Source organism: Chiloscyllium punctatum, unplaced genomic scaffold (assembly GCF_047496795.1).
Source record: "Chiloscyllium punctatum isolate Juve2018m unplaced genomic scaffold, sChiPun1.3 scaffold_117, whole genome shotgun sequence".
Taxonomy (NCBI): domain Eukaryota; kingdom Metazoa; phylum Chordata; class Chondrichthyes; order Orectolobiformes; family Hemiscylliidae; genus Chiloscyllium; species Chiloscyllium punctatum.
Window position 1 is genome coordinate 44604 of NW_027309851.1, and position 27962 is coordinate 72565.

The window sequence follows — 27962 nt, forward strand, 5'->3', positions numbered from 1 at the left end:
CAACGTAACACTCCCAGGGAAGAGCAGACTGACCCCACTCTGTCAATGTTACACACCCAGGGAAGACCAGACTGCCCCCACTCCGTCAGTGAAACACACCCAGGGAAAAGCAGACGCAGCACAATCTCTCAATGTAACACACCCAGGGAAGTGCAGACTGACCACTCTCTGTCAATGTAAAACACCCAGAGAAGAGCAGACTGACCCCACTCTGTCAATGGAACACACCCAGGGAAGAGCAGACTGACCCCACTCTGTCAAAGGAAACCACTCAGAGAAGAGCAGACTGACCCCACTCTGTCAAAGTAACACACCCAGGGAAGAGCAGACTGACCACACTCTGTCAATTTCACCCACGCAGGGAATAGCAGACAGACCCCACTCTGTCAATGTAAAAAACCCAGGGAAGAGCAGACTGTCCCCACTCTCTCAATGTAACACACCCAGAGAAGGGCTGACTGACCCCACTCTGCCAATGTTACACACCCAGGGAAGGGAAGACCGACCCCACTCTGTCAATGTAACTCACCCAGTGAAGAGCAGACTGACCCCACTCTGTCAATGTAACACACCCAGGGAAGAGCAGACTGACCACACTCTGTCAATTTAACCCACGCAGGGAAGAGCAGACAGACCCCACTCTGTCAATGTAACACACCCAGAGAAGAGCAGACTGACCCCATTCTGTCAATGTAACCCACCCAGGGAAGAGCAGACTGACCCCACTCAGTGAATGTAACCCACCCAGGGAAGAGCAGACTGACCCCACTCTGTCAATGGAACAAACCCAGGGAAGAGCAGACTGACCCCACTCTGTCAAAGTTACACACCCAGGGAAGATCAGACTGACCCCATTCTGTCAATGTAACCCACCAAGGGAAGATCAGACTGACCCCATTCTGTCAAAGTAACACACCCAGGGAAGAGCAGACTGACACAACTCTGTCAATTTAACCCACCCAGGGAAGAGCAGACAGACCCCACTCGGTCAATGTAATACACCCAGATAAGAACAGACTGACCCCGCTCTGTCAATGTAACACACCCAGGGAAGAGCAGAATGACCCCAATCTGTCAATGTAACACACCCAGGGAAGAGCAGACTGACCCCACTCTGTCAAAGTTACACACACAGCGAAGAGCAGACTGACCCCACTCTGTCAATGTAACACACCCAGGGAAGACTAGAATGACCCCACTCTGTCAATGTCAACACCCAGTGAAGAGCAGACTGACTCCACTCTGTCAATGTAACACACACAGGGAAGAGCAGACTGACCCCACCCTGTCAATGTAACACACCCAGGGAAGAGCAGACTGAACCCACGCTGTCAATGGAACATACCCAAGGAAGAGTAGACTGACCCCACTCTGACAATGTAACTCACCCAGGGAAGAGCAGACTGACCCCACTCTGTCAATGTAACTCACCCAGGGAAGAGCAGACTGACCCCACTGTGTCAATGTAACACACCCAGGGAAGAGCAGACTGACCCCACTCTGTCAAAGTAACACACCCAGGGAAGAGCAGACGGACCACAATCTCTCGATGTAACACACCCAGGGAATAGCAGACTGTCCCCACTCTGTCAATGTAACACACCCAGGGAAGAGCAGACTGACACCAGTGTGTCAATGTAACAATCCCAGGGAAGAGCACACTGACCCCACTCTGTCAATTTAACCCACCAAGGGAAGAGCAGACTGACCCCACTCTGTCAATTTAAAACACCCAGGGAAGAGCAGACTGACCCAATTCTGTCAATGTAACGCACCCAGGGAAGGGCAGACGGACAATACTCTGTCAATGTAACAAACCCAGGGAAGAGCAGACTGACCCCACTCTGTCAACGTAACACACCCAGGGAAGAGAAGACTGACCCCACTCTGTCAATGTTACACACCCAGGGAAGACCAGACTGACCCCACTCCGTCAGTGAAACACACCCAGGGAAGAGCAGACGTAGCACAATCTCTCAATGTAACACACCCAGTGAAGTGCAGACTGACCCCTCTCTGTCAATGTAAAACACCCAGAGAAGAGCAGACTGACGCCACTCTGTCAATGTAACACACCCAGGGAAGAGCAGACTGACCCCACTCTGTCAATATAACACACCCAGGGAAGAGCACACTGACCCCACTCTGTCAATGTAACACACCCAGGGAAGAGCAGACTGACCCCAATCTGTCAATGTAACACACCCAGGGAAGAGCAGACTGACCCCATTCTGTCAATGCAACACACCCAGGGAAGAGCAGACTGTCCCCACTCTCTCAATGTAACACACCCAGAGAAGGGCAGACTGACCCCACTCTGCCAATGTTACACACCCAGGGAAGAGGAGACTGACCCCACTCTGTCAATGTAACTCACCCAGAGAAGAGCAGACTGACCCCACTCTGTCAATGTAAAACTCGCAGGGAAGAGCAGACTGACGACACTCGATCAATGTAACAATGGCAGGGAAGAGCAGACTGACCCCAATCTGTCAATGTAACACACCCAGGGAAGGGAAGACTGACCCGACTCTGTTAAAGTAACACAGCCAGGGAAGAGTAGAGTGACCCCAATCTGTCAACGTAACACACCCAGGGAAGAGCAGACTGACCCCACTCAGTGAATGTAACCCACCCAGGGAAGAGCAGACTGACCCCACTCTGTCAATGGAACACACCCAGGGAAGAGCAGACTGACCCCACTCTGTCAATGGAAACCACTCAGAGAAGAGCAGACTGACCCCACTCTGTCAATGGATCACACCCAGTGAAGAGCAGACTGACCCCACTCTGTCAATGGAACACACCCAGGGAAGAGCAGACTGACCCCACACTGTCAATGTAACACACCCAGGGAAGAGCAGACTGACCCCACTCTGTCAATGGAACACACCCAGGGAAGAGCAGACTGACCCCACTCTGTCAATGAAACACACCCAGGGAAGAGCAGACTGACACCACTCTGTCAATTTAACGCACCCAGGGAAGAGCAGACAGACCCCACTCTGTCAATGTAATACACCCAGGGACGAACAGACTGACCCCACTCTGTCAATGTAACACACCCAGGGAAGAGCAGACTGACCCCACGCTGTCAATGTAACACACCCAGGGAAGAGCAGACTGACCCCACTCTGTCAATGTAACACACCGAGGGAAGAGCAGACTGAAGCCACTCTGTCAATGGAACATACCCAAGGAAGAGTAGACTGACCCTACTCTGTCAATGTAACTCACCCAGGGAAGAGCAGACTGACCCCACTCTGTCAATGTAACACACCCAGGGAAGAGCAGACTGAACCCACTCTGTCAGTGTAACACACCCAGGGAAGAGCAGACGGACCCCATTCTGTCAATGTAACACACCCAGGGAAGAGCAGACTGACCCCAGTGTGTCAATGTAACAATCCCAGGGAAGAGCACACTGACCCCACTCTGTCAATTTAACCCACCAAGGGAAGAGCAGACTGACCCCACTCTGTCAATTTAACACACCCAGGGAAGAGCAGACTGACCCAATTCTGTCAATGTAACGCACCCAGGGAAGGGCAGATGGACAATACTCTGTCAATGTAACACACCCAGGGAAGAGCAGACTGACCCCACTCTGTCAATGTTACACACCCAGCGAAGACCAGACTGACCCCACTCCGTCAGTGAAACACACCCAGGGAAGAGCAGACGCAGCACAATCTCTCAATGTAACACACCCAGGGAAGTGCAGACTGACCCCTCTCTGTCAATGTAAAACACCCAGAGAAGAGCAGAATGACGCCACTCTGTCAATGTAACACACCCAGGGAAGAGCACACTGACCCCACTCTGTCAATGTAACACACGCAGGGAAGAGCAGACTGACCCCACTCTGTCAATGTAACACACCCAGGGAAGAGCAGACTGACCCCATTCTGTCAATGTAACACACCCAGGGAAGAGCAGACTGTCCCCACTCTCTCAATGTAACACACCCAGAGAAGGGCAGACTGACCCCACTCTGCCAATGTTACACACCCAGGGAAGAGGAGACTGACCCCACTCTGTCAATGTAACTCACCCAGAGAAGAGCAGAATGACCCCACTCTGTCAATGTAACACACCCAGGGAAGAGCAGACTGACCACACTCTGTCAATGTAACACAGGCAGGGAAGAGCAGACTGACCCCAATCTGTCAATGTAACACACCCAGTGAAGGGAAGACTGACCCGACTCTGTTAAAGTAACACAGCCAGGGAAGAGTAGAGAGACCACAATCTGTCAACGTAACACACCCAGGGAAGAGCCGACTGACACCACTCTGTCAATGTAACACACCCAGGGAAGAGCAGACTGACCCCACTCAGTGAATGTAACCCACCCAGGGAAGAGCAGACTGACCCCACTCTGTCAATGGAACACACCCAGGGAAGAGCAGACTGACCCCACTCTGCAATGGAAACCACTCAGAGAAGAGCAGACTGACCCCACTCTGTCAATGTAACACACCAAGGGAAGAGCAGACTGACCACACTCTGTCAATTTCACCCACGCAGGGAAGAGCAGACAGACCCCACGCTGTCAATGTAAAAAACCCAGGGAAGAGCAGACTGTCCCCACTCTCTCAATGTAACACACCCAGAGAAGGGCAGACTGACCCCACTCTGCCAATGTTACACACCCAGGGAAGAGAAGACCGACCCCACTCTGTCAATGTAACTCACCCAGAGAAGAGCAGACTGACCACACTCTGTCAATTTAACCCACGCAGGTAAGAACAGACAGACCCCACTCTGTCAATGTAACACACCCAAGGAAGAGCAGGCTGACCCCACACTGTCAATTTAACACATCCAGGGAAGACCAGCGTGACCCAATTCTGTCAATGTTACCCACCCAGGGAAGACCAGACGGACCCCAATCTGTCAATGTAACACACCCAGGGAAGAGCAGACTGAACCCACTCTGTCAATGTAACCCTCCCAGGGAAGAGCAGACTGACCCTACTCTGTAAATGTAACACACCCAGGGAGGAGTAGACGGACCCCACTCTGGCAATGTAACAAACCCAGGGAGAGCAGACTGTCCCCACTCTGTCAATGTAACATACCCAGGGAAGAGCAGACTGACCCCACTCAGTGAATGTAACCCACCCATGGAAGAGCAGACTGACCCCACTCTGTCAATGGAACAAACCCAGGGAAGAGCAGACTGACCCCACTCTGTCAAAGTTACACACCCAGGGAAGAGAAGGTTGACCGCAATCTCTCAATGTTACACACCTAGGGAAGAGCAGACTGACCCCTCTCTGTCAATGTAAAACACCCAGAGAAGAACAGACTGACGCCACTCTGTCAATGTAACACACCCAGGGAAGAGCACACTGACCCCACTCTGTCAATGTAACACACCCAGGGAAGGGAAGACTGACCCGACTCTGTTAAAGTAACACAGCCAGGGAAGAGTAGAGTGACCCCAATCTGTCAACGTAACCCACCCAGGGAAGAGCAGACTGTCCCCACTCTGTCAATATAACACACCCAGGAAAGAGCAGACTGACCCCACTCAGTGAATGTAACCCACCCAGGGAAGAGCAGACTGACCCCACTCTGTCAATGTAACACACCCAGGGAAGAGCAGATTGTCCACACTCTCTCAATGTAACACAACCAGAGAAGGGCAGACTGACCCCACTCTGCCAATGTTACACACCCAGGGAAGAGAAGACTGACCCCACTCTGTCAATGTAACTCACCCAGAGAAGAGCAGACTGACCCCACTCTGTCAATGTAACACACTCAGGGAAGAGCAGAATGACCACACTCTGTCAATGTAACACAGGCAGGGAAGAGCAGACTGACCCCAATCTGTCAATGTAACACACCCAGGGAAGGGAAGACTGACCCGACTATGTTAAAGTAACACAGACAGGGAAGAGTAGAGTGACCCCAATCTGTCAACGTAACACACCCAGGGAAGAGCAGACTGACCCCACTCTGTCAATGTAACACACCCAGGGAAGAGCAGACTGACCCCACTCAGTGAATGTAACCCACCCAGGGAAGAGCAGACTGACCCCACTCTGTCAATGGAACACACACAGGGAAGAGCAGACTGACCCCACTCTGTCAACGGAAACCACTCAGAGAAGAGCAGACTGACCCCACTCTGTCAATGTAAAAAACCCAGGGAAGAGCAGACTGACCACACTCTGTCAATTTAACCCACGCAGGGAAGAACAGACAGACCCCACTCTGTCAATGTAACACACCCAGGGAAGAGCAGACGGACCCCAATCTGTCAATGTAACACACCCAGGGAAGAGCAGACTGAACCCACTCTGTCAATGTAACATACCCAGGGAGGAGCAGACTGACCCTACTCTGTAAATATAACACACCCAGGGAGGAGTAGACGGACCCCACTCTGACAATGTAACAAACCCAGGGAGAGCAGACTGTCCCCACTCTGTCAATGTAACATACCGAGGGAAGAGCAGACTGACCCCACTCAGTGAATGTAACCCACCCAGGGAAGTGCAGACTGACCCCACTCTGTCAATGGAACAAACCCAGGGAAGAGCAGACTGACCCCACTCTGTCAAAGTTACACACCCAGGGAAGATCAGAATTACCGCATTCTGTCAATGTAACCCACCCAGGGAAGATCAGACTGACCCCATTCTGTCAAAGTAACACACCCAGGGAAGAGCAGACTGACACCACTCTGTCAATTTAACCCACCCAGGGAAGAGCAGACAGACCCCACTCTGTCAATGTAATAAACACAGATAAGAACAGACTGACCCCGCTCTGTCAATGTAACACACCCAGGGAACAGCAGACTGACCCCACTCTGTCAATGTAACACACCCAGGGAAGAGCAGACTGACCCCACTCTGTCAAAGTTACACACACAGCGAAGAGCAGACTGACCCCACTCTGTCAATGTAACACACCCAGGGAAGACTAGAATGACCCCACTCTGTCGATGTCAACACCCAGTGAAGAGCAGACTGACTCCACTCTGTCAATGTAACACACACAGGGAAGAGCAGACTGACCCCACCCTGTCAATGTAACACACCCAGGGAAGAGCAGACTGAAGCCACTCTGTCAATGGAACATACCCAAGGAAGAGTAGACTGACCCCACTCTGTCAATGTAACTCACCCAGGGAAGAGCAGACTGACCCCACTCTGTCAATGTAACACACCCAGGGAAGAGCAGACTGACCCCACTCTGTCAGTGTAACACACCCAGGGAAGAGCAGACGGACCACAATCTCTCAACGTAACACACCCAGGGAAGAGCAGACTGTACCCACTCTGTCAATGTAACACACCCAGGGAAGAGCAGACTGACCCCAGTGTGTCAATGTAACAATCCCAGGGAAGAACACACTGACCCCAATCTGTCAATTTAACCCACCAAGGGAAGAGCACACTGACCCCACTCTGTCAATTTAACACACCAAGGGAAGAGCAGACTGACACAATTCTGTCAATGTAACCCACCCAGGGAAGGGCAGACGGACCCCATTCTGTCAATGTAACATACCCAGGGAAGAGCAGACTGACCCGACTCTGTCAATGTAACACACCCAGGGAAGAGCAGACTAACCCCACTCTGTCAATGTAACACACCCAGGGAAGAGCAGACTGACCCCACTCTGTCAATGGAACACACCCAGGGAAGAGCAGACTGACACCACTCTGTCAATTTAACCCACCCAGGGAAGAGCAGACAGACCCCAATCTGTCAATGTAATACACCCAGGGAAGAACAGACTGACCCCACTCTGTCAATGATTCACACCCAGGGAAGAGCAGACTGACCCCACTCTGTCAATGTAACACACCCAGGGAAGAGCAGACTGACCCCACTCTGTCAATGTAACACACCCAGGGAAGTGTAGACTGACCCCACTCTGTCAATGTCAACACCCAGGGAAGAGCAGACTGACTCCACTCTGTCAATGTAACACACCCAGGGAAGAGCAGACTGACCCCACTCTGTCAATGTAACACACCCAGGGAAGAGCAGACTGAACCCACTCTGTCAATGGAACATACCCAAGGAAGAGTAGACTGACCCCACTCTGTCAATGTAACTCACCCAGGGAAGAGCAGACTGACCCCACTCAGTCAATGTAACACACCCAAGGAAGAGCAGACTGACCCCACTCAGTCAGTGTAACACACCCAGGGAAGGGAAGACTGACCCGACTCTGTTAAAGTAACACAGCCAGGGAAGAGTAGAGTGACCCCAATCTGTCAACGTAACACACCCAGGGAAGAGCAGACTGACCCCACTCTGTCAATGTAACACACCCAGGGAAGAGCAGACTGACCCCACTCAGTGAATGTAACCCACCCAGGGAAGAGCAGACTGACCCCACTCTGTCAATGGAACACACCCAGGGAAGAGCAGACTGACCCCACTCTGTCAATGGAAACCACTCAGAGAAGAGCAGACTGACCCCACTCTGTCAAAGTAACACACCCAGGGAAGAGCAGACTGACCACACTCTGTCAATTTCACACAAGCAGGGAAGAGCAGACAGACCCCACTTTATCAATGTAAAAAACCCAGGGAAGAGCAGACTGTCCCCACTCTCTCAATGTAACACACCCAGAGAGGGGCAGACTGACCCCACTCTGCCAATGTTACACACCCAGGAAAGGGAAGACCGACCCCACTCTGTCAATGTAACTCACCCAGAGAAGAGCAGACTGACCCCACTCTGTCAATGTAACACACCCAGGGAAGAGCAGACTGACCACACTCTGTCAATTTAACCCACGCAGGGAAGAACAGACAGACCCCACTCTGTCAATGTAACACACCCAGGGAAGAGCAGGCTGACCCCACTCTGTCAATGAAACTCATCCAGGGAAGACCAGCGTGACCCCATTCTGTCAATGTAACCCACCCAGGGAAGAGCAGACGGACCCCAATCTGTCAATGTAACACACCCAGGGAAGAGCAGACTGAACCCACTCAGTCAATGTAACACACCCAGGGAAGAGCAGACTGACCCTACTCTGTAAATGTAACACACCCAGGGAGGAGTAGACGGACCCCACTCTGACAATGTAACAAACCCAGGGAGAGCAGTCTGTCCCCACTCTGTCAATGTAACATACCCAGGGAAGAGCAGACTGACCCCACTCTGTCAATGGAACAAACCCAGGGAAGAGCAGACTGACCCCACTCTGTCAATGTAACACACCCAGGGAAGAGCAGACTGACCACACCCTGTCAAAGTTACACACCTAGGGAAGAGCAGACTGACCCCACTCTGTCAATGTAACACACCCAGGGAAGACTAGACAGACCCCACTCTGTCAATGTCAACACCCAGTGAAGAGCAGACTGACTCCACTCTGTCAATGTAACACACACAGGGAAGAGCAGACTGACCCCACCCTGTCAATGTAACACACCCAGGGAAGAGCAGACTGAACCCACTCTGTCAATGGAACATACCCAAGGAAGAGTAGATTGACCCCACTCTGTCAATGTAACTCACCCAGGGAAGAGCAGACTGACACCACTCTGTCAATGTAACACACCCAGGGAAGAGCAGACTGACCCCACTCTGTCAGTGAAACACACCCAGGTAACAGCAGAAGGACCACAATCTCTCAATGAAACACACCCAGGGAAGAGCAGACTGTACCTACTCTGTCAATGTAACACACCCATGGAAGAGCACACTGACCCCACTCTGTCAATTTAACACACCCAGGGAAGAGCAGACTGACCCAATTCTGTCAATGGAACGCACCCAGGGAAGGGCAGACGGACAATACTCTGTCAATGTAACAAACCCAGGGAAGAGCAGACTGACCCCACTCTGTCAACGTAACACACCCAGGGAAGAGCAGACTGACCCCACTCTGTCAATGTTACACACCCAGGGAAGACCAGACTGCCCCCACTCCGTCAGTGAAACACACCCAGGGAAGAGCAGACGCAGCACAATCTCTCAATGTAACACACCCAGGGAAGTGCAGACTGACCACTCTCTGTCAATGTAAAACACCCAGAGAAGAGCAGACTGACCCCACTCTGTCAATGGAACACACCGAGGGAAGAGCAGACTGACCCCACTCTGTCAAAGGAAACCACTCAGAGAAGAGCAGACTGACCCCACTCTGTCAAAGTAACACACCCAGGGAAGAGCAGACTGACCACACTCTGTCAATTTCACCCACGCAGGGAAGAGCAGACAGACCCCACTCTGTCAATGTGAAAAACCCAGGGAAGAGCAGACTGTCCCCACTCTCTCAATGTAACACACCCAGAGAAGGGCTGACTGACCCCACTCTGCCAATGTTACACACCCAGGGAAGGGAAGACCGACCCCACTCTGTCAATGTAACTCACCCAGTGAAGAGCAGACTGACCCCACTCTGTCAATGTAACACACCCAGGGAAGAGCAGACTGACCACACTCTGTCAATTTAACCCACGCAGGGAAGAGCAGACAGACCCCACTCTGTCAATGTAACCCACCCAGGGAAGAGCAGACTGACCCCACTCAGTGAATGTAACCCACCCAGGGAAGAGCAGACTGACCCCACTCTGTCAATGGAACAAACCCAGGGAAGAGCAGACTGACCCCACTCTGTCAATGTAACCCACCCAGGGAAGAGCAGACTGACCCCACTCAGTGAATGTAACCCACCCAGGGAAGAGCAGACTGACCCCACTCTGTCAATGGAACAAACCCAGGGAAGAGCAGACTGACCCCACTCTGTCAAAGTTACACACCCAGGGAAGATCAGACTGACCCCATTCTGTCAATGTAACCCACCAAGGGAAGATCAGACTGACCCCATTCTGTCAAAGTAACACACCCAGGGAAGAGCAGACTGACAACACTCTGTCAATTTAACCCACCCAGGGAAGAGCAGACAGACCCCACTCTGTCAATGTAATACACCCAGATAAGAATAGACTGACCCCGCTCTGTCAATGTAACACACCCAGGGAAGAGCAGACTGATCCCAATCTGTCAATGTAACACACCCAGGGAAGAGCAGACTGACCCCACTCTGTCAAAGTTACACACACAGCGAAGAGCAGACTGACCCCACTCTGTCAATGTAACACACCTAGGTAAGACTAGAATGACCCCACTCTGTCAATGTCAACACCCAGTGAAGAGCAGACTGACTCCACTCTGTCAATGTAACACACACAGGGAAGAGCAGACTGACCCCACCCTGTCAATGTAACACACCCAGGGAAGAGCAGACTGAACCCACGCTGTCAATGGAACATACCCAAGGAAGAGTAGACTGACCCCACTCTGACAATGTAACTCACCCAGGGAAGAGCAGACTGACCCCACTCTGTCAATGTAACTCACCCAGGGAAGAGCAGACTGACCCCACTGTGTCAATGTAACACACCCAGGGAAGAGCAGACTGACCCCACTCTGTCAAAGTAACACACCCAGGGAAGAGCAGACGGACCACAATCTCTCGATGTAACACACCCAGGGAATAGCAGACTGTCCCCACTCTGTCAATGTAACACACCCAGGGAAGAGCAGACTGACACCAGTGTGTCAATGTAACAATCCCAGGGAAGAGCACACTGACCCCACTCTGTCAATTTAACCCACCAAGGGAAGAGCAGACTGACCCCACTCTGTCAATTTAAAACACCCAGGGAAGAGCAGACTGACCCAATTCTGTCAATGTAAAGCACCCAGGGAAGGGCAGACGGACAATACTCTGTCAATGTAACAAACCCAGGGAAGAGCAGACTGACCCCACTCTGTCAACGTAACACACCCAGGGAAGAGCAGACTGACCCCACTCTGTCAATGTTACACACCCAGGGAAGACCAGACTGCCCCCACTCCGTCAGTGAAACACACCCAGGGAAGAGCAGACGCAGCACAATCTCTCAATGTAACACACCCAGTGAAGTGCAGACTGACCCCTCTCTGTCAATGTAAAACACCCAGAGAAGAGCAGACTGACGCCACTCTGTCAATGTAACACACCCAGGGAAGAGCAGACTGACCCCACTCTGTCAATATAACACACCCAGGAAAGAGCACACTGACCCCACTCTGTCAATGTAACACACCGAGGGAAGAGCAGACTGACCCCACTCTGTCAATGTAACACACCCAGGGAAGAGCAGACTGACCCCATTCTGTCAATGCAACACACCCAGGGAAGAGCAGACTGTCCCCACTCTCTCAATGTAACACACCCAGAGAAGGGCAGACTGACCCCACTCTGCCAATGTTACACACCCAGGGAAGAGGAGACTGACCCCACTCTGTCAATGTAACTCACCCAGAGAAGAGCAGACTGACCCCACTCTGTCAATGTAAAACACGCAGGGAAGAGCAGACTGACGACACTCTGTCAATGTAACAATGGCAGGGAAGAGCAGACTGACCCCAATCTGTCAATGTAACACACCCAGGGAAGGGAAGACTGACCCGACTCTGTTAAAGTAACACAGCCAGGGAAGAGTAGAGTGACCCCAATCTGTCAACGTAACACACCCAGGGAAGAGCAGACTGACCCCAATCTGTCAATGTAACACACCCAGGGAAGAGCAGACTGACCCCACTCAGTGAATGTAACCCACCCAGGGAAGAGCAGACTGACCCCACTCTGTCAATGGAACACACCCAGGGAAGAGCAGACTGACCCCACTCTGTCAATGGAAACCACTCAGAGAAGAGCAGACTGACCCCACTCTGTCAAAGTAACACACCCAGGGAAGAGCAGACTGACCACACTCTGTCAATTTCACACACGCAGGAAAGAGCAGACAGACCCCACTCTATCAATGTAAAAAACCCAGGGAAGAGCAGACTGTCCCCACTCTCTCAATGTAACACACCCAGAGAGGGGCAGACTGACCCCACTCTGCCAATATTACACACCCAGGAAAGGGAAGACCGACCCCACTCTGTCAATGTAACTCACCCAGAGAAGAGCAGACTGACCCCACTCTGTCAATGTAACACACCCAGGGAAGAGCAGACTGACCACACTCTGTCAATTTAACCCACGCAGGGAAGAACAGACAGACCCCACTCTGTCAATGTAACACACCCAGGGAAGAGCAGGCTGACCCCACTCTGTCAATGAAACACATCCAGGGAAGACCAGCGTGACCCCATTCTGTCAATGTAACCCACCCAGGGAAGAGCAGACGGACCCCAATCTGTCAATGTAACACACCCAGGGAAGAGCAGACTGAACCCACTCAGTCAATGTAACACACCCAGGGAAGAGCAGACTGACCCTACTCTGTAAATGTAACACACCCAGGGAGGAGTAGACGGACCCCACTCTGACAATGTAACAAACCCAGGGAGAGCAGTCTATCCCCACTCTGTCAATGTAACATACCCAGGGAAGAGCAGACGGACCCCAATCTGTCAATGTAACACACCCAGGGAAGAGCAGACTGAACCCACTCAGTCAATGTAACACACCCAGGGAAGAGCAGACTGACCCTACTCTGTAAATGTAACACACCCAGGGAGGAGTAGACGGACCCCACTCTGACAATGTAACAAACCCAGGGAGAGCAGTCTATCCCCACTCTGTCAATGTAACATACCCAGGGAAGAGCAGACTGACCCCACTCAGTGAATGTAACTCACCCAGGGAAGAGCAGACTGACCCCACTCTGTCAATGGAACCATCCCAGGGAAGAGCAGACTGACCCCACTCTGTCAATGTAACACACCCAGGGAAGAGCAGACTGACCACACCCTGTCAAAGTTACACACCTAGGGAAGAGCAGACTGACCCCACTCTGTCAATGTAACACACCCAGGGAAGACTAGACTGACCCCACTCTGTCAATGTCAACACCCAGTGAAGAGCAGACTGACTCCACTCTGTCAATGTAACACACACAGGGAAGAGAAGACTGACCCCACCCTGTCAATGTAACACACCCAGGGAAGAGCAGACTGAACCCACTCTGTCAATGGAACATACCCAAGGAAGAGTAGATTGACCCCACTCTGTCAATGTAACTCACCCAGGGAAGAGCCGACTGACACCACTCTGTCAATGTAACACACCCAGGGAAGAGCAGACTGACCCCACTCTGTCAGTGTAACACACCCAGGTAACAGCAGACGGACCACAATCTCTCAATAAAACACACCCAGGGAAGAGCAGACTGTACCTACTCTGTCAATGTAACACACCCAGGGAAGAGCAGACTGACCCCAGTGTGTCAATGTAACAATCCAAGGGAAGAACACACTGACCCCACTCTGTCAATTTAACCCACCAAGGGAAGAGCACACTGACCCCACTCTGTCAATTTAACACACCCAGGGAAGAGCAGACTGACCCAATTCTCTCAATGTAACCCACCCAGGGAAGGGCAGACGGACCCCATTCTGTCAATGTAACAAACCCAGGGAAGAGCAGACTGACCCCACTCTGTCAATGTAACACACCCAGGGAAGAGCAGACTAACCCCACTCTGTCAATGTAACACACCCAGGGAAAAGCAGACTGAACTCACTCCGTCAGTGGAACACACCCAGGGAAGAGGAGACGCACCACAATCTCTCAATGTAACACACCCAGGGAAGTGCAGACTGACCCCACTCAGTCAATGTAAAACACCCAGAGAAGAGTCGACTGACGACACTCTGTCAATGTAACATACCCAGGGAAGAGCAGACTGACCCCACACTGTCATTTTAACCCACCCAGGGAGAAGCAGACAGACCCCACTCTGTCAATGTAATACACCCAAGGAAGAGCAGACTGACCCCACTCTGTCAATGTAACAGACCCCGGGAAGAGCAGACTGACCCCACTCTGTCAATGTAACACACCCAGGGAAGAGCAGACTGACCCCACTCTATCAATGTAACACACATAGCGAAGAGCAGACTGACCCCACTCTGTCAATGTAACACACCCAGGGAAGAGCAGACTGACTCCACTCTGTCAATGTAACACACCCAGGGAAGAACAGACTGACCCCACTCTGTCAATGTAACACACATAGCGAAGAGCAGACTGACCCCACTCTGTCAATGTAACACACCCAGGGAAGAGTAGACTGACCCCACTCCGTCAGTGTAATACACCCAGGGAAGAGCAGATGCACCACAATCTCTCAATGTAACACACCCAGGAAAGTGCACACTGACCCCACTCTGTCAATGTAACACACCCAGGGAATACCAGAGAGACCCCACTCTATCAATGTAACCAACCCAGGGAAGAGCAGACAGACCCCACTCTGTCAATGTAAGCCACCCAGTGAAGAGCAGACTGACCCCACTCTCTCAATGTAGCACACCCAGGGAAGAGCAGACTGACCCCACTCTGTCAATGTGACACAGCCAGTGAAGAGCAGACTGACACCACTCTGTCAATGTAACCCACCCAGGGAAGAGCAGACTGACCCCACTCTGTCAATGTAACACACGCAGGGAAGAGCAGACTGACCCCACTCTGTCAGTGTAACACACCCAGGGAAGAGCAGACGGACCACAATCTCTAAATGTAACACACCCAGGGAAGAGCAGACAGTGCCCACTCTGTCAATGTAACACACCCAGGGAAGAGCAGACTGACCCCAGTGTGTCAATGTAACAATCCCAGGGAAGAGCACACTGACCCCACTCTGTCAATTTAACCCACCAAGGGAAGAGCACACTGAACCCACTCTGTCAATTTAACACACCCAGGGAAGAGCAGACTGACCCAATTCTGTCAATGTAACCCACCCAGGGAAGGGCAGACGGACAATACTCTGTCAATGTAACAAACCCAGGGAAGAGCAGACTGACCACACTCTGTCAATGTAACACACCCAGGGAAGAGCAGACTGACCCCACTCTGTCAATGTAACACACCTAGGGAAGACCAGACTGACCCCACTCCGTCAGTGTAACACACCCAGGGAAGAGCAGACGCACCACAATCTCTCAATGTAACAGACCCAGGGAAGTGCAGACTGACCCCTCTCTGTCAATGTAAAACACCCAGAGAAGAGTAGACTGACGCCACTGTGACAATGTAACACACCCAGGGAAGAGCAGACTAACCCCACTCTGTCAATATAACACACCCAGGGAAGAGCACACTGACCCCACTCTGTCAATGTAATACACCCAGGGTAGAGCAGACTGACCCCACTCTGTCAATGTAACACACTCAGGAAAGAGCAGACTGACTCCATTCTGTCAATGTAACACACCCAGGGAAGAGCAGACTGTCACCACTCTCTCAATGTAACACACCCAGAGAAGGGCAGAATGACCCCACTCTGTCAATTTAACTCACCCAGAGATGAGCACACTGCCCCCACTCTGTCAATGTAACACACGCAGGGAAGAGAAGACTGACCCCAATCTGTCAATGTAACACACCCAGGGAAGGGAAGACTGACCCGACGCTGTTAAAGTAACACAGCCAGGGAAGAGTAGAGTGACCCAAATCTGTCAATGTAACACACCCAGGGAAGAGCAGACTGACCCCACTCTGTCAATGTAACACACCCAGGGAAGAGTAGAGTGACCCCAATCTGTCAACGTAACACACCCAGGGAAGAGCAGACTGACCCCACTCTGTCAATGTAACACACCCAGGGAAGAGCAGACTGACCCCACTCAGTGAATGTAACCCACCCAGGGAAGAGCAGACTGACCCCACTCTGTCAATGGAACACACCCAGGGAAGAGCAGACTGACCCCACTCTGTCAATGGAAACCACTCAGAGAAGAGCAGACTGACCCCACTCAGTGAATGTAACCCACCCAGGGAAGAGCAGACTGACCCCACTCTGTCAATGGAACACACCCAGGGAAGAGCAGACTGACCACACTCTGTCAATTTCACACACGCAGGGAAGAGCAGACAGACCCCACTCTATCAATGTAAAAAACCCAGGGAAGAGCAGACTGTCCCCACTCTCTCAATGTAACACACCCAGAGAGGGGCAGACTGACCCCACTCTGCCAATGTTACACACCCAGGAAAGGGAAGACCGACCCCACTCTGTCAATGTAACTCACCCAGAGAAGAGCAGACTGACCCCACTCTGTCAATGTAACACACCCAGGGAAGAGCAGACTGACCACACTCTGTCAATTTAACCCACGCAGGGAAGAACAGACAGACCCCACTCTGTCAATGTAACACACCCAGGGAAGAGCAGGCTGACCCCACTCTGTCAATGAAACACATCCAGGGAAGACCAGCGTGACCCCATTCTGTCAATGTAACCCACCCAGGGAAGAGCAGACGGACCCCAATCTGTCAATGTAACACACCCAGGGAAGAGCAGACTGAACCCACTCAGTCAATGTAACACACCCAGGGAAGAGCAGACTGACCCTACTCTGTAAATGTAACACACCCAGGGAGGAGTAGACGGACCCCACTCTGACAATGTAACAAACCCAGGGAGAGCAGTCTATCCCCACTCTGTCAATGTAACATACCCAGGGAAGAGCAGACTGACCCCACTCAGTGAATGTAACCCACCCAGGGAAGAGCAGACTGACCCCACTCTGTCAATGGAACCATCCCAGGGAAGAGCAGACTGACCCCACTCTGTCAATGTAACACACCCAGGGAAGAGCAGACTGACCACACCCTGTCAAAGTTACACACCTAGGGAAGAGCAGACTGACACCACTCTGTCAATGTAACACACCCAGGGAAGACTAGACTGACCCCACTCTGTCAATGTCAACACCCAGTGAAGAGCAGACTGACTCCACTCTGTCAATGTAACACACACAGGGAAGAGCAGACTGACCCCACCCTGTCAATGTAACACACCCAGGGAAGAGCAGACTGAACCCACTCTGTCAATGGAACATACCCAAGGAAGAGTAGATTGACCCCACTCTGTCAATGTAACTCACCCAGGGAAGAGCCGACTGACACCACTCTGTCAATGTAACACACCCAGGGAAGAGCAGACTGACCCCACTCTGTCAGTGTAACACACCCAGGTAACAGCAGACGGACCACAATCTCTCAATGAAACACACCCAGGGAAGAGCAGACTGTACCTACTCTGTCAATGTAACACACCCAGGGAAGAGCAGACTGACCCCAGTGTGTCAATGTAACAATCCAAGGGAAGAACACACTGACCCCACTCTGTCAATTTAACCCACCAAGGGAAGAGCACACTGACCCCACTCTGTCAATTTAACACACCCAGGGAAGAGCAGACTGACCCAATTCTCTCAATGTAACCCACCCAGGGAAGGGCAGACGGACCCCATTCTGTCAATGTAACAAACCCAGGGAAGAGCAGACTGACCCCACTCTGTCAATGTAACACACCCAGGGAAGAGCAGACTAACCCCACTCTGTCAATGTAACACACCCAGGGAAAAGCAGACTGAACTCACTCCGTCAGTGGAACACACCCAGGGAAGAGGAGACGCACCACAATCTCTCAATGTAACACACCCAGGGAAGTGCAGACTGACCCCACTCAGTCAATGTAAAACACCCAGAGAAGAGTCGACTGACGACACTCTGTCAATGTAACATACCCAGGGAAGAGCAGACTGACCCCACACTGTCATTTTAACCCACCCAGGGAGAAGCAGACAGACCCCACTCTGTCAATGTAATACACCCAAGGAAGAGCAGACTGACCCCACTCTGTCAATGTAACAGACCCCGGGAAGAGCAGACTGACCCCACTCTGTCAATGTAACACACCCAGGGAAGAGCAGACTGACCCCACTCTATCAATGTAACACACATAGCGAAGAGCAGACTGACCCCACTCTGTCAATGTAACACACCCAGGGAAGAGCAGACTGACTCCACTCTGTCAATGTAACACACCCAGGGAAGAACAGACTGACCCCACTCTGTCAATGTAACACACATAGCGAAGAGCAGACTGACCCCACTCTGTCAATGTAACACACCCAGGGAAGAGTAGACTGACCCCACTCCGTCAGTGTAATACACCCAGGGAAGAGCAGATGCACCACAATCTCTCAATGTAACACACCCAGGAAAGTGCACACTGACCCCACTCTGACAATGTAACACACCCAGGGAATACCAGAGAGACCCCACTCTATCAATGTAACCAACCCAGGGAAGAGCAGACAGACCCCACTCTGTCAATGTAAGCCACCCAGTGAAGAGCAGACTGACCCCACTCTCTCAATGTAGCACACCCAGGGAAGAGCAGACTGACCCCACTCTGTCAATGTGACACAGCCAGTGAAGAGCAGACTGACACCACTCTGTCAATGTAACCCACCCAGGGAAGAGCAGACTGACCCCACTCTGTCAATGTAACACACGCAGGGAAGAGCAGACTGACCCCACTCTGTCAGTGTAACACACCCAGGGAAGAGCAGACGTACCACAATCTCTAAATGTAACACACCCAGGGAAGAGCAGACAGTGCCCACTCTGTCAATGTAACACACCCAGGGAAGAGCAGACTGACCCCAGTGTGTCAATGTAACAATCCCAGGGAAGAGCACACTGACCCCACTCTGTCAATTTAACCCACCAAGGGAAGAGCACACTGAACCCACTCTGTCAATTTAACACACCCAGGGAAGAGCAGACTGACCCAATTCTGACAATGTAACCCACCCAGGGAAGGGCAGACGGACAATACTCTGTCAATGTAACAAACCCAGGGAAGAGCAGACTGACCACACTCTGTCAATGTAACACACCCAGGGAAGAGCAGACTGACCCCACTCTGTCAATGTAACACACCTAGGGAAGACCAGACTGACCCCACTCCGTCAGTGTAACACACCCAGGGAAGAGCAGACGCACCACAATCTCTCAATGTAACAGACCCAGGGAAGTGCAGACTGACCCCTCTCTGTCAATGTAAAACACCCAGAGAAGAGGAGACTGACGCCACTGTGACAATGTAACACACCCAGGGAAGAGCAGACTAACCCCACTCTGTCAATATAACACACCCAGGGAAGAGCACACTGACCCCACTCTGTCAATGTAATACACCCAGGGTAGAGCAGACTGACCCCACTCTGTCAATGTAACACACTCAGGGAAGAGCAGACTGACTCCATTCTGTCAATGTAACACACCCAGGGAAGAGCAGACTGTCACCACTCTCTCAATGTAACACACCCAGAGAAGGGCAGAATGACCCCACTCTGTCAATTTAACTCACCCAGAGATGAGCACACTGCCCCCACTCTGTCAATGTAACACACGCAGGGAAGAGAAGACTGACCCCAATCTGTCAATGTAACACACCCAGGGAAGGGAAGACTGACCCGACGCTGTTAAAGTAACACAGCCAGGGAAGAGTAGAGTGACCCAAATCTGTCAATGTAACACACCCAGGGAAGAGCAGACTGACCCCACTCTGTCAATGTAACACACCCAGGGAAGAGTAGAGTGACCCCAATCTGTCAACGTAACACACCCAGGGAAGAGCAGACTGACCCCACTCTGTCAATGTAACACACCCAGGGAAGAGCAGACTGACCCCACTCAGTGAATGTAACCCACCCAGGGAAGAGCAGACTGACCCCACTCTGTCAATGGAACACACCCAGGGAATAGCAGACTGACCCCACTCTGTCAATGGAAACCACTCAGAGAAGAGCAGACTGACTCCACTCTGTCAATGTAACACACCCAGGGAAGAGCAGACTGAACCCACTCTGTCAATAACACACCCAGGGAAGAGCAGACTGACCCCAATCTGTCAATGGAACGCACCCAGGGAAGAGCAGACTGACCCCTCTCTGTCAATGGAACACACCCAGGGAAGAGCAGGCTGACACCACTCTGTCAATTTAACCCACTCAGGGAAGAGCAGACAGACCCCACTCAGTCAATGTAATACACCCTGGGAAGAACAGACTGACCCCACTCTGTTAATGTAACACACGGAGGGAAGAGCAGACTGACCCCAATCTGTCAATGTAACACACCCAGGGAAGGGAAGACTGACCCCACTCTGTCAATGTAACAGACCCAGGGAAGAGCAGACTGACCCCACTCAGTGAATGTAAGCCACCCAGGGAAGAGCAGACTGACCCCACTCTGTCAATGGAAACCACTCAGAGAAGAGCAGACTGACCCCACTCTGTCAATGTAACACACCCAGGGAAGAGCAGACTGACCCCACTCTGTCAATGCAACACACCCAGGGAAGAGCAGACTGACACCACTCTGTCAATTTAACCCACCCAGGGAAGAGCAGACAGACCCCACTCTGTCAATGTAATACACCCAGGGAAGAACAGACTGACCCCACTCTGTCAATGTAACACACCCAGGGAAGAGCAGACTGACCCCACTCTGTCAATGTAACACACCCAGGGAAGTGCAGACTGACCCCTCTCAGTCAATGTAAAACACCCAGAGAAGAGTCGACTGACGACACTCTGTCAATGTAACATACCCTGGGAAGAGCAGACTGACCCCACACTGTCATTTTAACCCACCCAGGGAGAAGCAGACAGACCCCACTCTGTCAATGTAATACACCCAGGGAAGAGCAGACTGACCCCACTCTGTCAATGTAACAGACCCAGGGAAGAGCAGACTGACCCCACTTTGTCAATGTAACACACCCAGGGAAGAGCAGACTGACCCCACTCTATCAATGTAACACACATAGCGAAGAGCAGACTGACCCCACTCTGTCAATGTAACACACCCAGGGAAGAGTAGACTGACCCCACTCTGTCAATGTAACACACCCAGGGAAGAGCAGACTGACTCCACTCTGTCAATGTAACACACCCAGGGAAGAGCAGACTGACCCCACTCTGTCAATGTAACACACATAGCGAAGAGCAGACTGACCCCACTCTGTCAATGTAACACACCCAGGGAAGAGTAGACTGACCCCACTCCGTCAGTGTAATACACCCAGGGAAGAGCAGACGCACCACAATCTCTCAATGTAACACACCCAGGAAAGTGCACACTGACCCCACTCTGTCAATGTAACACACCCAGGGAATAGCAGAGAGACCCCACTCTATCAATGTAACCAACCCAGGGAAGAGCAGACAGACCCCACTCTGTCAATGTAAGCCACCCAGTGAAGAGCAGACTGACCCCACTCTCTCAATGTAGCACACCCAGGGAAGAGCAGACTGACCCCACTCTGTCAATGTGACACAGCCAGTGAAGAGCAGACTGACACCACTCTGTCAATGTAACCCACCCAGGGAAGAGCAGACTGACCCCACTCTGTCAATGTAACACACGCAGGGAAGAGCAGACTGACCCCACTCTGTCAGTGTTACACACCCAGGGAAGAGCAGACGTACCACAATCTCTAAATGTAACACACCCAGGGAAGAGCAGACAGTGCCCACTCTGTCAATGTAACACACCCAGGGAAGAGCAGACTGACCCCAGTGTGTCAATTTAACCCACCAAGGGAAGAGTACACTGAACCCACTCTGTCAATTTAACACACCCAGGGAAGAGCAGACTGACCCAATTCTGTCAATGTAACCCACCCAGGGAAGGGCAGACGGACAATACTCTGTCAATGTAACAAACCCAGGGAAGAGCAGACTGACCACACTCTGTCAATGTAACACACCCAGGGAAGAGCAGACTGACCCCACTCTGTCAATGTAACACACCTAGGGAAGACCAGACTGACCCCACTCCGTCAGTGTAACACACCCAGGGAAGAGCAGACGCACCACAATCTCTCAATGTAACAGACCCAGGGAAGTGCAGACTGACCCCTCTCTGTCAATGTAAAACACCCAGAGAAGAGTAGACTGACGCCACTGTGACAATGTAACACACCCAGGGAAGAGCAGACTAACCCCACTCTGTCAATATAACACACCCAGGGAAGAGCACACTGACCCCACTCTGTCAATGTAATACACCCAGGGTAGAGCAGACTGACCCCACTCTGTCAATGTAACACACATCAGGGAAGAGCAGACTGACTCCATTCTGTCAATGTAACACACCCAGGGAAGAGCAGACTGTCACCACTCTCTCAATGTAACACACCCAGAGAAGGGCAGACTGACCCCACTCTGTCAATTTAACTCACCCAGAGATGAGCACACTGCCCCCACTCTGTCAATGTAACACACGCAGGGAAGAGAAGACTGACCCCAATCTGTCAATGTAACACACCCAGGGAAGGGAAGACTGACCCGACGCTGTTAAAGTAACACAGCCAGGGAAGAGTAGAGTGACCCAAATCTGTCAATGTAACACACCCAGGGAAGAGCAGACTGACCCCACTCTGTCAATGTAACACACCCAGGGAAGAGTAGAGTGACCCCAATCTGTCAACGTAACACACCCAGGGAAGAGCAGACTGACCCCACTCTGTCAATGTAACACACCCAGGGAAGAGCAGACTGACCCCACTCAGTGAATGTAACCCACCCAGGGAAGAGCAGACTGACCCCACTCTGTCAATGGAACACACCCAGGGAAGAGCAGACTGACCCCACTCTGTCAATGGAAACCACTCAGAGAAGAGCAGACTGACCCCACTCTGTCAATGTAACACACCCAGGGAAGAGGAGACTGAACCCACTCTGTCAATAACACACCCAGGGAAGAGCAGACTGACCCCAATCTGTCAATGGAACGCACCCAGGGAAGAGCAGACTGACCCCTCTCTGTCAATGGAACACACCCAGGGAAGAGCAGGCTGACACCACTCTGTCAATTTAACCCACTCAGGGAAGAGCAGACAGACCCCACTCAGTCAATGTAATACACCCTGGGAAGAACAGACTGACCCCACTCTGTTAATGTAACACACGGAGGGAAGAGCAGACTGACCCCAATCTGTCAATGTAACACACCCAGGGAAGGGAAGACTGACCCCACTCTGTCAATGTAACAGACCCAGGGAAGAGCAGACTGACCCCACTCAGTGAATGTAACCCACCCAGGGAAGAGCAGACTGACCCCACTCTGTCAATGGAAACCACTCAGAGAAGAGCAGACTGACCCCACTCTGTCAATGTAACACACCCAGGGAAGAGCAGACTGACCCCACTCTGCCAATGTAACACACCCAGGGAAGAGCAGACTGACACCACTCTGTCAATTTAACCCACCCAGGGAAGAGCAGACAGACCCCACTCTGTCAATGTAATACACCCAGGGAAGAACAGACTGACCCCACTCTGTCAATGTAACACACCCAGGGAAGAGCAGACCGACCCCACTCTGTCAATGTAACACACCCAGGGAAGTGCAGACTGACCCCTCTCAGTCAATGTAAAACACCCAGAGAAGAGTCGACTGACGCCACTCTGTCAATGTAACATACCCAGGGAAGAACAGACTGACCCCACACTGTCAATTTAACCCACCCAGGGAGAGGCAGACAGACCCCACTCTGTCAATGTAATACACCCAGGGAAGAGCAGACTGACCCCACTCTGTCAATGTAACAGACCCAGGGAAGAGCAGACTGACCCCACTCTGTCAATGTAACACACCCAGGGAAGAGCAGACTGACCCCACTCTATCAATGTAACACACATAGCGAAGAGCAGACTGACCCCACTCTGTCAATGTAACACACCCAGGGAAGAGTAGACTGACCCCACTCTGTCAATGTAACACACCCAGGGAAGAGCAGACTGACTCCACTCTGTCAATGTAACACACCCAGGGAAGAGCAGACTGACCCCACTCTGTCAATTTAACACACGTAGCGAAGAGCAGACTGACCCCACTCTGTCAATGTAACACACCCAGGGAAGAGCAGACTGACCCCACTCAGTGAATGTAACCCACCCAGGGAAGAGCAGACTGACCCCACTCTGTCAATGGAACACACCCAGGGAAGAGCAGACTGACCCCACTCTGTCAATGGAAACCTCTCAGAGAAGAGCAGACTGACCCCACTCTGTCAATGTAACACATTCAGGGAAGAGCAGACTGACCCCAATCTGTCAATGGAACGCACCCAGGGAAGAGCAGACTTACCCCTCTCTGTCAATGGAACACACCCAGGGAAGAGCAGACTGACCCCACTCTGTCAATGGAAACCTCTTAGAGAAGAGCAGACTGACCCCACTCTGTCAATGTAACACACCCAGGGAAGAGCAGACTGACCCCAATCTGTCAATGGAACGCACCCAGGGAAGAGCAGACTTACCCCTCTCTGTCAATGGAACACACCCAGGGAAGAGCAGGCTGACACCACTCAGTCAATGTAATACACCCTGGGAAGAACAGACTGACCCCAATCTGTCAATGTAACAAATGGAGGGAAGAGCACACTGACCCCAATCTGTCAATGTAACACACCCAGGGAAGAGCAGACTGACCCCACTCTGTCAATATAACCCACCCAGGGAAGAACAAACTGACCCCACTCTGTCAATGTAACACAACCAGGGAAGTGCAGACTGACCCCACTCTGTCAATGTACCACAGCCAGAGAAGAGCAGAATGACCCGAGTCTGTCAATGCAACACAGCAAGGGAAGAGCAGACTGACCCCACTCTGTCAATGTAACACACCCAGGGAAGAGCAGACTGACCCCACTCTGTCAATGTAACGCATCAAGCGAAGAACAGACTGACCCCACTCTGTCAATGTAACACACCCAGGGAAAAGCAGACTGACCCCACTCTGTCAATGTTACACAACCAGTGAATTGCAGACTGACCCCACTCTGTCAATTTAACACACCCAGTGAAATGTAGACTTCCCCCCTCTCTGTCAAAGTTACTCACCCAGGGAATAGCAGACTGACCCCACTCTGTCAATGTAACACAACCAGGGAAGTGCAGACTGACCTCACTCTGTCAATGTAACACACCCAGGAAAGAGCAGACTGACCCCACTCTGTCAATGTAACACACCCAGGGAAGAGAAAACGGACACCACTCTGTCAATGTAACAACGCCCAGGGAAGAGCAGACTGACACCACTCTGTCAATGTAACACACCCAGGGATGAACAGTCTGACCCCACTCTGTCAATGTAACCCACCCAGGGAAGAGCAGACTGACCCCACTCTGTCAATGTTACACAGCCAGGGAAGAGCAGACTGACCCCACTCTGTCAATGTAACCCGCCGAGGGAAGAGCAGACAGTCCCCACTCTGTCAATGTTACACACCCAGGGAAGAGCAGACTGACCTCAGTCTATCAATTTAACTCAAATAGGCAAGAGTAGACTGACCCCACTCTGTCAATGTAAGACAACCCGTGTTCGTGAAGACTGACCTCACTCTGTCAATGTCACACACCCAGTGAAGAGCAGACTGACCCCACTCTGCTAATGTAACTCACCAAGGGAAGAGCAGACTGACCCCACTCTGTCAATGTAACTCAACCAGGGAAGTGCAGAATGACCTCAATCTGTCAATGTAACACACCGAGGGAAAAGTAGACTGACCGCACTCTGTCAATGTAACACACCCAGGGAAGAGCGGACTGACCTCACTCTGTCAATGTACCACAGCCAGGGAAGAGCAGACTGACCCCAGTCTGTAAATGCCACACACCCAAGGAAGAGCAGACGGACCTCACTCTATCAATGAAACACACCCAGGGAAGAGCAGAAGGACACCACTCTGTCAATGTAACCCAACCAGGGAAGAGCAGACTGACCCCACTCTGTCAATGTTACACACCCAGGGAAGAGCAGACTGACCCCACTCTGTCAATGATACACATCCAGGGAAGAGCAGACTGACCCCAAACTGTCAATGTAACCCGCCCAGGGAAGAGCAGACTGACCTCAGTCTGTCAATGTAACACACCCAGGGAAGAGCAGACGGACACCACTCTGTCAATGTTACCCACCCAGGAGGGGCAGACTGACCCCACTCTGTCAATGTAACACACCGAGTGAAGAGCAGACTGACCCCACTCTGTCAATGTCACCCACCCAGGGAAGAGCAGACTGACCCCATTCTGTCAATGTAACACACCCAGGGAAGAGCAGACTGACCCCACTCTGTCAATGTAACACACCCAGAGAAGAGCAGACTGACCCCACTCTGTCAATATTACACAACCAGGGAAGAGCCGAGTGACTCCACTCTGCCAATGTATCAAACCCAGTGAAGAGCAGACTGACCTCACTCTGTCAATGTACCACAGCCAGAGAAGAGCAGAATGACCCCAGTCTGTCAATGAAACACAGCCAGGGAAGAGCAGACTGACCCCACTCTGTCAGCGTAACATATCCAGGGAAGAGCAGACTGACCCTACTCTGTAAATGTCACACACGCAGTGAAGAGCAGATTTACCCTACTCTGTCAATGTAACCCACCCAGGGAAGAACAGACTGACCCCACTCTGTCAATGTAACACAACCAGGGAAGTGCAGAATGACCCCACTCTGTCAAAGTAACTCTCCCAGTGAAGAGCAGAATGACCCCACTCTGTCAATGTAACACCCACAGGGAAGAGCAGAGTGACCCCACTCTCTCAATGTAACACACGCGGGGAAGAACAGACTGACCCCACTCTGTCAGTGTAACAGACACAGGAATGAGCAGACTGACCCCACTGTATCAATGTAATACACCCAGGGAAGAGCAGACTAACCCAACTCTGTCAATGTAACACACCCAGGGAAGACTAGACTAACCACACTCTGTCAATGTGACACACCCAGGGAAGAGCAGACTGACCCCACTCTCTCAATGTAACCCACCCAGGAAAGAGCAGACTGACCCCACTCTGTCAGTGTAACACACCCAGGGAAGAGCAGACTGACCCTACTCTGTCAATGTTACACACGCAAGGACAAGCAGAATGACCCCACTCTTTCAATGTAACACACACAGGGAAGAGCAGAGTGACCCCACTCTTTGAATGTAACTCACACAGGGAAGAGCAGACTGACCCCACTCTGTCAATGTAACCCTTCCAGGGAAGGGCAGACGGATCCCACTCTGTCAATGTAACACACCCAAGTAAGAGCAGACTGACCCCACTTTGTCAATGTCACACACTCAGGGAAGAGCAG